This window comes from Amphiura filiformis, chromosome 2, assembly GCF_039555335.1.
Source record: "Amphiura filiformis chromosome 2, Afil_fr2py, whole genome shotgun sequence".
NCBI classification, from domain to species: Eukaryota; Metazoa; Echinodermata; class Ophiuroidea; order Amphilepidida; family Amphiuridae; genus Amphiura; species Amphiura filiformis.
In genome coordinates, this window is record NC_092629.1 from 40,387,199 (window position 1) to 40,397,964 (window position 10,766).

Below are 10,766 nucleotides of genomic sequence, written 5' to 3' on the forward strand. Positions count from 1 at the left end.
AACAACAGTGAAACATGATTGAATCCCTAACACTTTATAGTTTGTCATCCCCATTTTATCCGTGAAAATTTTCTGTGGGGGTGCCCCCACCTCCCCCTGGCTACTCAACTGACTGAAGTGCTTTTGATTTTTGTGATTAAGACAAATCAAACACAGTAATCAACTTGTGATTATTTATTTTCATTAAAAAATATGCATAGTACCCTATACCCTGAATAGAAATGTCTTTGTGCTTTATGATACATTTACTTTCTTTTGGTCTCTCTCACAAACATTTCATTTCCAAACAGGGTTTGTATAAGCAGGCAGTGTGTCAAATAAATTGCATTTTCTCCGCATATTAAAGACTTTGTTAAAGACAAGTCTTTTTATCCAATACAATTATTACTTACTGCATGAGAGACTAATCCCCATATTTCTCAAAGCCAGCTTTCACTAGCCATGTACACATAAAACTCCCCATATTAGAGATTTCACAAAGACAAGTCTTTTAACCCACACAATTATTACTCACTGCATGAGAGACTAATCCCCATATTTCTCAAAGCCAGCTTTCACTAGCCATGTACATGTACACATAAAACTCCCCATATTAGAGACTTCATCATAGACAAGTCTTTTTACTCACTTCATCAGAGACTAATCCCCACATTTCTCAAAGCCGACTTTCCCTATAGCGATGTACACATAAACTCCCCATATTAGAGACTTTGTCAAAGGCTAGTCTCGTAATCCCCATTCGCTGACCTTCCTCTGTGCATTGGCCATCACTACCATACTTGTCCCATTCGACAAGAAGCTACGTATCGTTCCCGGACCAAGACCACGATAGAGTGCAAGGAAACCGCCTCGGTCTCTGATGACAAGCCTCATTCTGGTTAACACTGGCATATCCCTGCAAATAAATAATGAAATAAAAATACTAGTAAACATCAGGGTTGTAACCAGATGAGTCATTTCATGGTTGAGTCATTTCATAGTCGAGTTGAGTCATTTGATGGTCGAGTCAAGTCATTTCATGGTCAAGTTGAGTCATTTCATGGTCAAGTTGAGTCATTTCATGGTTGAGTTGAGTCATTCCATGGTCAAGTCAAGTCATTTCATGGCCAAATCAAGTCATTTCATGGTCAAGTCATTCCATGGTCAAGTCAAGTCATTTCATGGCCAAATCAAGTCATTTCATGGTCAAGTCATTTCATGGTTGAGTCGAGTCATTTCATGGTCTAGTCAAATCATTTCATGGTCGAGTTGAGTCATTTCATGGTCAAGTTGAGTCATTTCATGGTCAAGTTGAGTCATTTCATGGTCGAGTTGAGTCATTCCATGGTCAAGTCAAGTCATTTCATGGCCAAATCAAGTCATTTCATGGTCAAGTCATTTCATGGTTGAGTCGAGTCATTTCATGGTCTAATCAAGTCATTTCATGGTCAAGTTGAGTCATTTCATGGCTGATTATTTCATGGTCGAGTCAAGTCATTTCATGGTCGACTCAAGTCATTTCATGGTCGAGTCAAGTCATTTCATGGTCGAGTCAAGTCATTTCTTGGCAGAGTAGAGTCATTTCTAATAATATCTGGAGTTGAGTCAAGTTGAATGACTCGAGTCACTGTACAATCTGATGGGGAAAATCTAAAAATCAAGTTTTTGAAAAGTCAAGTCAAGAGTCATGACTCGTTACAAGTCTGCATGGTAAACAATTTCAGTGTCATCTCTGGACAAAATTTCTAAGGGTGCAAAATTACAAAGTTGACCTGCTGAACCATTCCCTGAATGACTTTACTGGGACAGAGGAGCGCAAAGTATGCCAAAATATTACACATGTACAGTGCCCTATTATGCTACTAACTGGCTAAATCAGGTGAAAGATTTGGATGACAAATATATATATTATGACCAGTGATTTTGTTTTTATTCAAAGGTCTGGTCAGAACGCAAGAAGGATGCACACTGCAAAGCGTGGTAAAATTTTGTCCCAGAATTAGGGGGAAACTTGACCCCAGTACCCATCCCCCCCCCCCCCGCTAGGCTAGATTCAACATCTTGTGTAACCAGAACTAAGATAAGTGTAGTCCCATAGGGGTGTGAATTTCAAATGGAATAGCCCTTCCTTAGTTGACTTACTTTCCATAGTTGGCTTGGACCTGTGACTTCATGTATTCCAACGGCCACACAATCCACCATGCTAACGTAGCTAGCAGTTAAGGCAAACAATAGTAAAACCTGTTTATGTCACTAGTATTTAAAGGCGTATGGTCCAATTGTAACACATGGTGTTTACTACCTCACATCGGGCTGTTGATACATTTAAAAGTATACATGCAAAGTCGGCGTATCTGAACACATGCTGCAAATCCATGTAAAGGTACTTACACCATTACCTAGCTTGAGGTGAATCAAAGTAAAGAGATTTCGAATCTTTATATCTTTAGTTTAAAAGTACAAAACAAATTCACACTAATAAAGGATATGTTGCAGAAACTCCAGAGACAAGAAATGGTCCAATAAAACTGGTCTTGAAGGCATTAGGAAAGTGCCGTCTTTGTGTGTCAACGAGGATGAAATATGTGCACATAAGTCCCATGGTCCGACACCACATTACACCAAAACCCTGAAAAGGGAACATGTAGCATTAACAAAATGAGGGATTACAATGAGATGATGAGATTTTAAAGATTTATGTAAATATTATTGTCAATAACAAATTACCTGAATGCAAACTTGCTGACAATGTACGATAGTTTAGAAAGTTGTGTTTTTGCTCTCGTATTTGAGCAAAAGCTTATCACGTCTCGTTGCCGTAAGAATTTTCATTCATTGACTGGTTGACCGGTGACCCAGAAGTGTTGCAAAATGGGAGTGGTTAAATGTGAAAGGTCAATAACTTGTGTGCTGATTGGTCCATTGGTCAATATGCTGCTAAAATATTAATTTATACACGATGGAGGTTTAGAAATTTTCATGATTTTTATGATGATGAAGTTACGAAATAGGATCATTGCAAACACCAATTTGGTAAGCTTATAATCACTCATTTTTGGGCTGAATCAACTTGCGTCCGACTGGGCGCAACGGTTGATGAAATTTGTTGAACATCGCGTCCAGCAATACAAAAATGCGTCTGGACGCAACAATTCGCGTCCAGCGGGAGCCTTGACGTGTATTGATTTAGTTTCCCTGCCTGTACAATATAATTATTTACAAGTGGCACTACAAGTATGAATCCAATATAAGGAGGACATTCATATCATCCACTGTCAAAACAAAGAGAACATAGATTTAACAAATGAGGATTAGAGTATTCAACTATTTGGGGCAAAACTGCCCCTATTTTTGTCAAACTTTCAAATATTTGCTCCCACTTAATTACCACTTCCTTTGAGGTAAGTATCCTGATAAACACCTAGTCGATGCACGATCCGAGGTTATTGTTCCGAACCTAGGCTACTTTTTGTACATTACAATGCATACAGCCCGTAGTATGGCCCTCTATAACAATATATGTACTGTACGGAATAAGGCGTAATATCAACACGTCAGTCAATAACCTCAGATTGAGCATGTTATGTAAACAGCTTAATAATAAATCACATTTGATATTAACATAGGGAATTAATACTTGCCTTGTATAGTCCTCGGAAATGCCATGTCTGTTGTGTTTGTCTACGGATCTGATGAAAATAAAAGAGGATGAAAAATGACATACAAAGTGCAAAGTAAGATTTGAAATCTTGAAACTGTAGCTAGGATTATTAATAGAATTGAGCACATGATCAATTATTTCAGCCCAAGGCAGAACTGAGGGAATACACAATGATCACACATTCCTGAACATTCATAAAAATGTGACTTTCTTATTTTTTTTTCATTCCATGTTTGTCATGATAAGCAAACACTAACAATGTTTAAGACGGATCTCTACCAATCAAATTATGTTCCGTTACAAAGCGCATTTGTGTGAATTCCCAATTATCTGATAAGATGCACATTAACTGAGACAATGAATTCTCTGGTATAAATGCTATATCTAGATCAAATCAGAAAGTGCTAGAATCAAAGAAAGGGTACTTAATCTTCTCCTGGACTCTTGCTATTCTTAGAGTATTTTGTAAAGGCCATTCGCATTGGCAGACCGCTTGTCCTGATCATTGCGCAAAAGAACTAGGTCAGTCCTGCTTCACGCGATGCTACGCAGCTTGTTCGGCGAAAGATGTGCCAATGTGATGATGACAGCATGACTTGATTCAATAGAGGTAGTCATTGTGACGTCAACGCCGCCATCTTGTGGGTACGGAGTGCCTTGTTGCTAAGATCACCGCATTGACGCTTGACTGAAGAGGGAGCGTAATGTCTAATGCATGACATGCAGAACGGCAGTACCCACAAGATGGCGGATCCCGCGGAAAAGGCTGACGGCCTCTATTCACTAATCAGAACCCTATTTCCTAATTATGCTATAAACAGCGCCAAATTTAAATCATGTAAATCAAGGTCTTTGCAACATACTGTACATGAAAGTGAAATAAATTTACCTTAGCTAATTCTAACGGTGACTCTATAAGAGCTCTCGCTGATGAACCACAAGCTCCAGCTATTAATACTCTCCTGCAATACAACATGGAATATAAGGCGGATCACCATAATGATAGTGACTAAAGAGTTAGAGTTTAATGATATGTATACAATTTATTCTTTCCTTCCCTCGAGTAGGAAAAGAAGAAAAATGTCATCCTAGACCAGGATTTGAACCAGGGACCCCTTGGAATCTAGACCAGCATGTCTTACTAACTGAGCTATCAACGAAGCCAATGGCATCAAAGCATTTTAGACTTACGGTACAGTATAATATAGGTTTATACGTGTCTATCCACTACAAATGGACTGAAAAGTTATCACAGCTAGTTCCAAGATTGTATCATCTATTAACCAATCGGATAGCAATGTTTGCACAGTATTTTTTGTGGGACATAAGAGCACATCAGACATACCAAATTGTATTATGAATATGAGGAATGTCTTTCTGATTATCAAAGCTAAATATAGCATGAAAATATAGCACAGAAACACAGGTGGGGTGGTATTAGAGGGGAATGAATTACACAAAAGACTTTTTTCGGGAAAACTTTGTCGCAACATAAAATTGACAGACATGATTACTTACACTTGAAGGCCACCAGTCAAAGGAATTTCATGTTTACAAAATGGATTATCAAGAGCTGTGTACCTGTATGGAAGAAATGAAAATATGGTTACAGGTTGATCGTCCATAGGGAATTAGTCCGAAAACCCAATAAATGTCATTATAAACCCTAATCCTAACCCTAACCTTCTCCCTAACCTACAACCTAAGCCCTAATGAATAAGGGGGATGGCCCAAAAAACGACACAGGGACGCATGTATATTACTATTATAATTTAACTACAATATAGGTGGCATAGGTATGTCTGATAATGATGCAGACACATTTCATTGCTAGCAATTATAGATATGCATAAGGTTTGATACATGCTGTATGGAACATACACAAAAAAATGGAATGTTATTGTTTAACACCATGATATATAGACCCATGTGACAAAAGAAACATGTGGTTGAGTGATAAACAACTGCAGTTACTAGTAAACAGGTGTTCCATGTTAGGTCTATAAACATTCCATGAAGTAAGGTTGAAAGAATAAGACTATGTTTAAACCCTGGCGGTGGCCACTGACTGGAGGTATTGGAAAATAATTATAGGTTAATAAATGCATATCACTTGTTGGGAGTGAAATTGTACAAAAAAATGCACTTGTACTGAGTTGTTGATGCATCATATGCAGGCTCATGCATTAGATGCATCAACATCTCAGTACATGTGCATTATTTTGTACAATTTCACTCCCAATAAGTGATACACATTTATTAACCTATAATTATTTTCTGTGGTCAATACCCCCATGCAGTCAGTGGCCACCGTCGGGACCTCATGCATGCACCACAGGTGAATACAATAAACCACCATGCCACTTTCTCCCAATACTTACACTGATTCAAAGACAGCAAATTGAGTTGATCTGTATATTCCTGAGCCCCATAACACTGGGATGCACCCTCTGAAATAGTACAAGCACAATAAGTAACTTAAAGTCAATATAGTTAAATCTAACATGCTTAAATCATGTGAAACTTCTGACAAAGGTGAGTTGTAGCCATCAGGTCATATTTTTTCAAGTTTTGGTAATTTTGCTTAAATAATAAAGTTTATTTCTTCAGAGCAATACATTGATCTTATTGGAAATGAGCCAAGGAAACCACTGGTTACATTTATATTTCCCATATGTATTGCATTTATTGAGTTAAAACAAAAGATTTCACTATTTCCCCCTCCCAGTGAAAATCATGCACATGGGGAAAAATTAAACCCATTACAAAGAACATTTGGATCTCACATATTAAACCCATACCTTTCCCTATGAGTGTCAACTTTATTTTTCTCAATATCGAGCACAAACACTGCTAGCTCAGGCACCACTCCAACCCGCTATAACATCAGTAAATAGCAAGAGGTTGTGCACCAATTATGGACCTCCCCTGCACTAGTGATGTCCAGGCCTCCAGATTCCCAAGCTATGCATATGTGCCTCCTTACACAAAGTGTATAACCTTTACCTGTAGAATCCTATCATACCCTGAGTACGAAATGTCTTGATTAGCGTCTTAATCATGCCGCCACTCTCAAACCCTTTCTGGGCTTGCATTTTACTCTTTATCGTATCCAGCGGATGACCTACCGCTACACTGGTCACGCCATAGAGAACGCCCACTGTAAAAAGACCAAAAAAAAAAATGTGTGTATAAATATATTAAATTTGCAGGATGATAGGCACTGGGCAACAAAAGGAAAAGGGAGAAGAACATGAGAAAAAACACACTACCTACAAATTGGGAAAAAGATAGTTCTTGAGCAACCTTAACAGCCTGCCTGTATACATGTATAATGCCAAGCCATTCCACAATTGATTACAATGATAGAAAAGGCCTGATCACCGACCAGATAAGATCTGTGGAAAATGAGGCTACTGCCAGCAGCAGTGGAACGAAGGGCATGGGATTAATTGTGGAATCTGTAAAAGCCTAGGGATGAGAGGTATTCGATATGCAGAAAAAAGGGCCCCAAACCCACTAGACTTGTAATGTATTTTATCACTAATTTGAGGCACATGTTATATTGATCCCGACTCAATAATTAAAAGACAAAAACAAAACAAAACAAAACAAAAAAACACTTTGCATTTTAGGTGATCAGGCTACCAACAGAAAACAAAACTTTGTTTTTTAAAGCCATATAAATACATAGCTTCCTGGAAGACTGACTTACCCCTAAGCCTATAGCGCCTCTTTGATCCAGTGTGCCCTGTCTTCACTGTGAGTCATGTTGACAACTGGAAATGAAGAATGACAGATATGATTAAATTAAATTTGTATATAAATCGTATAAGGCCCTTCGCACTTGATTATTAGTTTCCTGTTTACCGCCCATGTCCAAAATTGAAAATCTCAAAATAATTAATTATTTTATTTTTATTTCACTACTTCTACTTGCCATTTTCTGACTTTAATAATATCAACAATAATGATGAATGAACAAAGAGTACAACTCCACATTCACTTATTTATAAAATCAAATATTGTTGTGAAATAATTAAATGCCCGCTCTAGTCAAAACGAGTCAATAGTTGCTTGTAATAGTTCAAACTAAATAAAGAAAATAAAAGATAATTAATAATTAATAATTAAAAGTCACCTCGTCCCTTTTTCAAAATCTTTAACAGGAAACTAATAAATCAAGTGCGAAGGGCCTAAGATGTATGGATGATGCGTGTTTAGGGATGAAAGGGTATGACATTATGCATGGTGGGGTGGGTGGGGGTGTGTATGGGTGAGTGGAATGTATGTTTGTTTCATGGTGAGGCATTAGGAGCTTACATGTGAGAGTGTGAGTGTGATTGTATGAGGATGAATGCAGGTGTTACTTTTATCATATTTTATTTATTCTATTTTATTGCAATTTCTGTATTTGAAGAGCTTTGTTTCACAACCCCTTACATCCACTTGCCCATTTTAAGAACACATCAAAAAAAATCACTGATATGGGGTTCAGAATAAAGCAGTTTTTGGCGGGATGCTTGGGTAGGATGAGCATCCCGCCAAAAACTGCTTTTGTTGAAAAACACCTTTAATATATCAGTGATTATTTTGATGATTTTTTGATGTGTTCTCAAATTTGGGCAAGTGGATGTAAGGGGTTTTGAAACAAAGCTCTTCATTTGTGGATAAGTGGTCTTGATAAAGTGTTTTGATTTAATTTAAATTATGATTCATGTGTTCTGTTAATTTATTCCTTAATATTTTTGAATAATTTATCATTTTATATAAAAATATTTCATATTGTTCAATTTCTGTATTTGTTCAATAGTGGTCTTGATGATGTGTTTTAATAATAATTTAATATAACTTGTACATCATAAATCGTATAATAACGTTTTATTGTGAAAAGATGTATGGATGACATGTATTGAGAGAATGAGAGGGTGTTACACATACAATGTTGTGCCTATTTTTGCATTTTTCTCAAAAATTATAGCGCATTGGTGACAAGTAAGATATGTATATGGGCAAGGACTTCAACTACTGCACTGAAAATTCAGCAACTCAAGGCAAGTAGTTATTGATTTATTGATCAAATATTGGTTTTCCCTCATTTTTGACTGTAAGGGCTGTGCAATAATTATGAGCCCCGGAGGGGGGGGTAAATTCGAACGGCTCGGCAAAAATTGCTTGCCCCCCCTCTCGGCCCGCCAAAAATCGCTTGCCCTCCCCTCTCAGCCCGCCAAAAAATCTTTGCCCCCCCCTTTACACATGCCAAATTTTTGGGATCCCAATTTGCAAACCTTAAATGGTCTATATATGTTGTGAGTGCAGCGAGCAGAAACATTTGCATATTAAAGCGTTTTTCCAGACTGTTTTCCTAAGCCTTTTCAGAGCGCTTTTATTTAAAAGGCGCCCATGAATGTGTGCCAAAAATCGCTTGCCCCCTTTCGGCTTGCCAAAAGGATTGCACCGCCCTATAACTCCACAACTGTTGTCTGTGCTGAAATAGAATTTCCAGTGCAGTAGGCCTACCGTAAACAGGGTGACTTTGGACGGTGGGGTGAATTTGGACACGCTGTCACACGATAGGAAAAACTATTATTTCATGTAGGCTGTTTTACCTTTTAACATTTCTAAGAATATTTTTATATGTTCTTATGTGGTAATATATGGACATTACAAATGACTAAAGTTTCCCAGTATAATGTGTTATCTTACATGTATAAATGTTAATGTTTTTCATAACTTTTAGCGGGTCCATAAAATACAGGATTTTGTGGTGGTCAAACTTTCGGTACTCCACGAACTTAAGAGTGGAAACTCAATCCTGTTGGTTGGATAGTGAACACAGATGAACCAAGAACCTACCTGGATAGTCATGATATCTACCCACTCTAAAGAATTTAAAAGCAGGCTGTGTCCAATGTCACCCCAGGGTTTGGCTTCCTTTCCGGGGTGACTTTGGACATAATAAACGAATACCAAAAAATTTGACACTTTGTTTAAAATACACCACAGTGACCATGCCCTACCCCAACAGCATCCTCTGTGCTCCTACCCACCTCACATCTACTTCCACCCTCTCCATTGCTCTACTCTTCAGGTCGGGGTGACTTTGGACATGCACTTGAATACATGGTGTCCAAAGTCACCCCAAACCCAGGGGTGACTTTGGACAAACTTTGCGCCCCAAAATTATCGGAAAATAAAATAAACTCGAGTTGACTCTATGGGCATGAACTGTCCTCTATCGGTACTTGCCAAAGCCAACATGAAACTCAGAATTCTACTGATCATTAATTGGCCAGGGGTGTAGTACCCCCTTAACGCGGCTGTGTAGGCCCTACTCTAGCCATTGTTTCTTTCTCAAAATTGAGTTTTTATGATATGTTTGTACCTTGTTATGTGTTTTATAAATACAAGGAATGAAAATCCAGATTTGTAAACTCCAACTGCAATATTTTAAGGATTTTATTTCACTATTCCACTCGTGTTTGAAATTGAAAAGGAAAGAAAATCTTTGTTGTACCAGCAAGGTACACGCCACAAGAACAACTCATCGCGTTATGTGTCGCGCAATTTGTTAACGCACAAATACGCTGACGCATACGCGACGCTTATCTGCATGCGCGGCGCATCTTATGGAAACACCACAGAAGCACTGATTTCACAAAAACCTAGTGGTCAAATGGCTCCGTTTTAGCTGATAAAATGTGGGTTTTTTCAAGTTCTTTCCCCGATTTAAATATCAAGTTATGAATGGATTTCGCTCAAACTTCTCAAGGGGCTGTGGATTTACCCGATGTTCACGTAATATAAGTTACAAAAACGAAAACTGTCGCATTCTCCTGTGAGATTCGATGAAAGTGCAAAATGTGATCACTTTAAACTTCAACGGCCATTATTTCAATGTTCATTTTCTCGGTAAAATGACGATTTAGGTACACGATAACTCAATAAATACAGCATATTTAAGCAAATATGATCATCATAAAAAGCATGATCGCCTCAAGAAACGGTTTTCTCATTTTTTTATATTTTGGTCTATTTCCGATTTTGGGCATCATTTTGTGCAAATAGGCGTTTTGAATTTTAAAAGTTCATTTTGATGCCTTATATGGTCAATATCTCAAAAAAT

At 37.8% G+C, this 10,766-nt stretch overlaps 1 pseudogene; it reads right to left on the bottom strand.

Annotated features, from left to right (window-relative positions):
• Positions 1–668: 668 nt before the first annotated feature.
• LOC140146217 (mitochondrial substrate carrier family protein S-like) lies at positions 669–7,411 on the bottom strand (annotated as a pseudogene).
• Between the last annotated feature and the right edge of the window lie 3,355 nt (positions 7,412–10,766).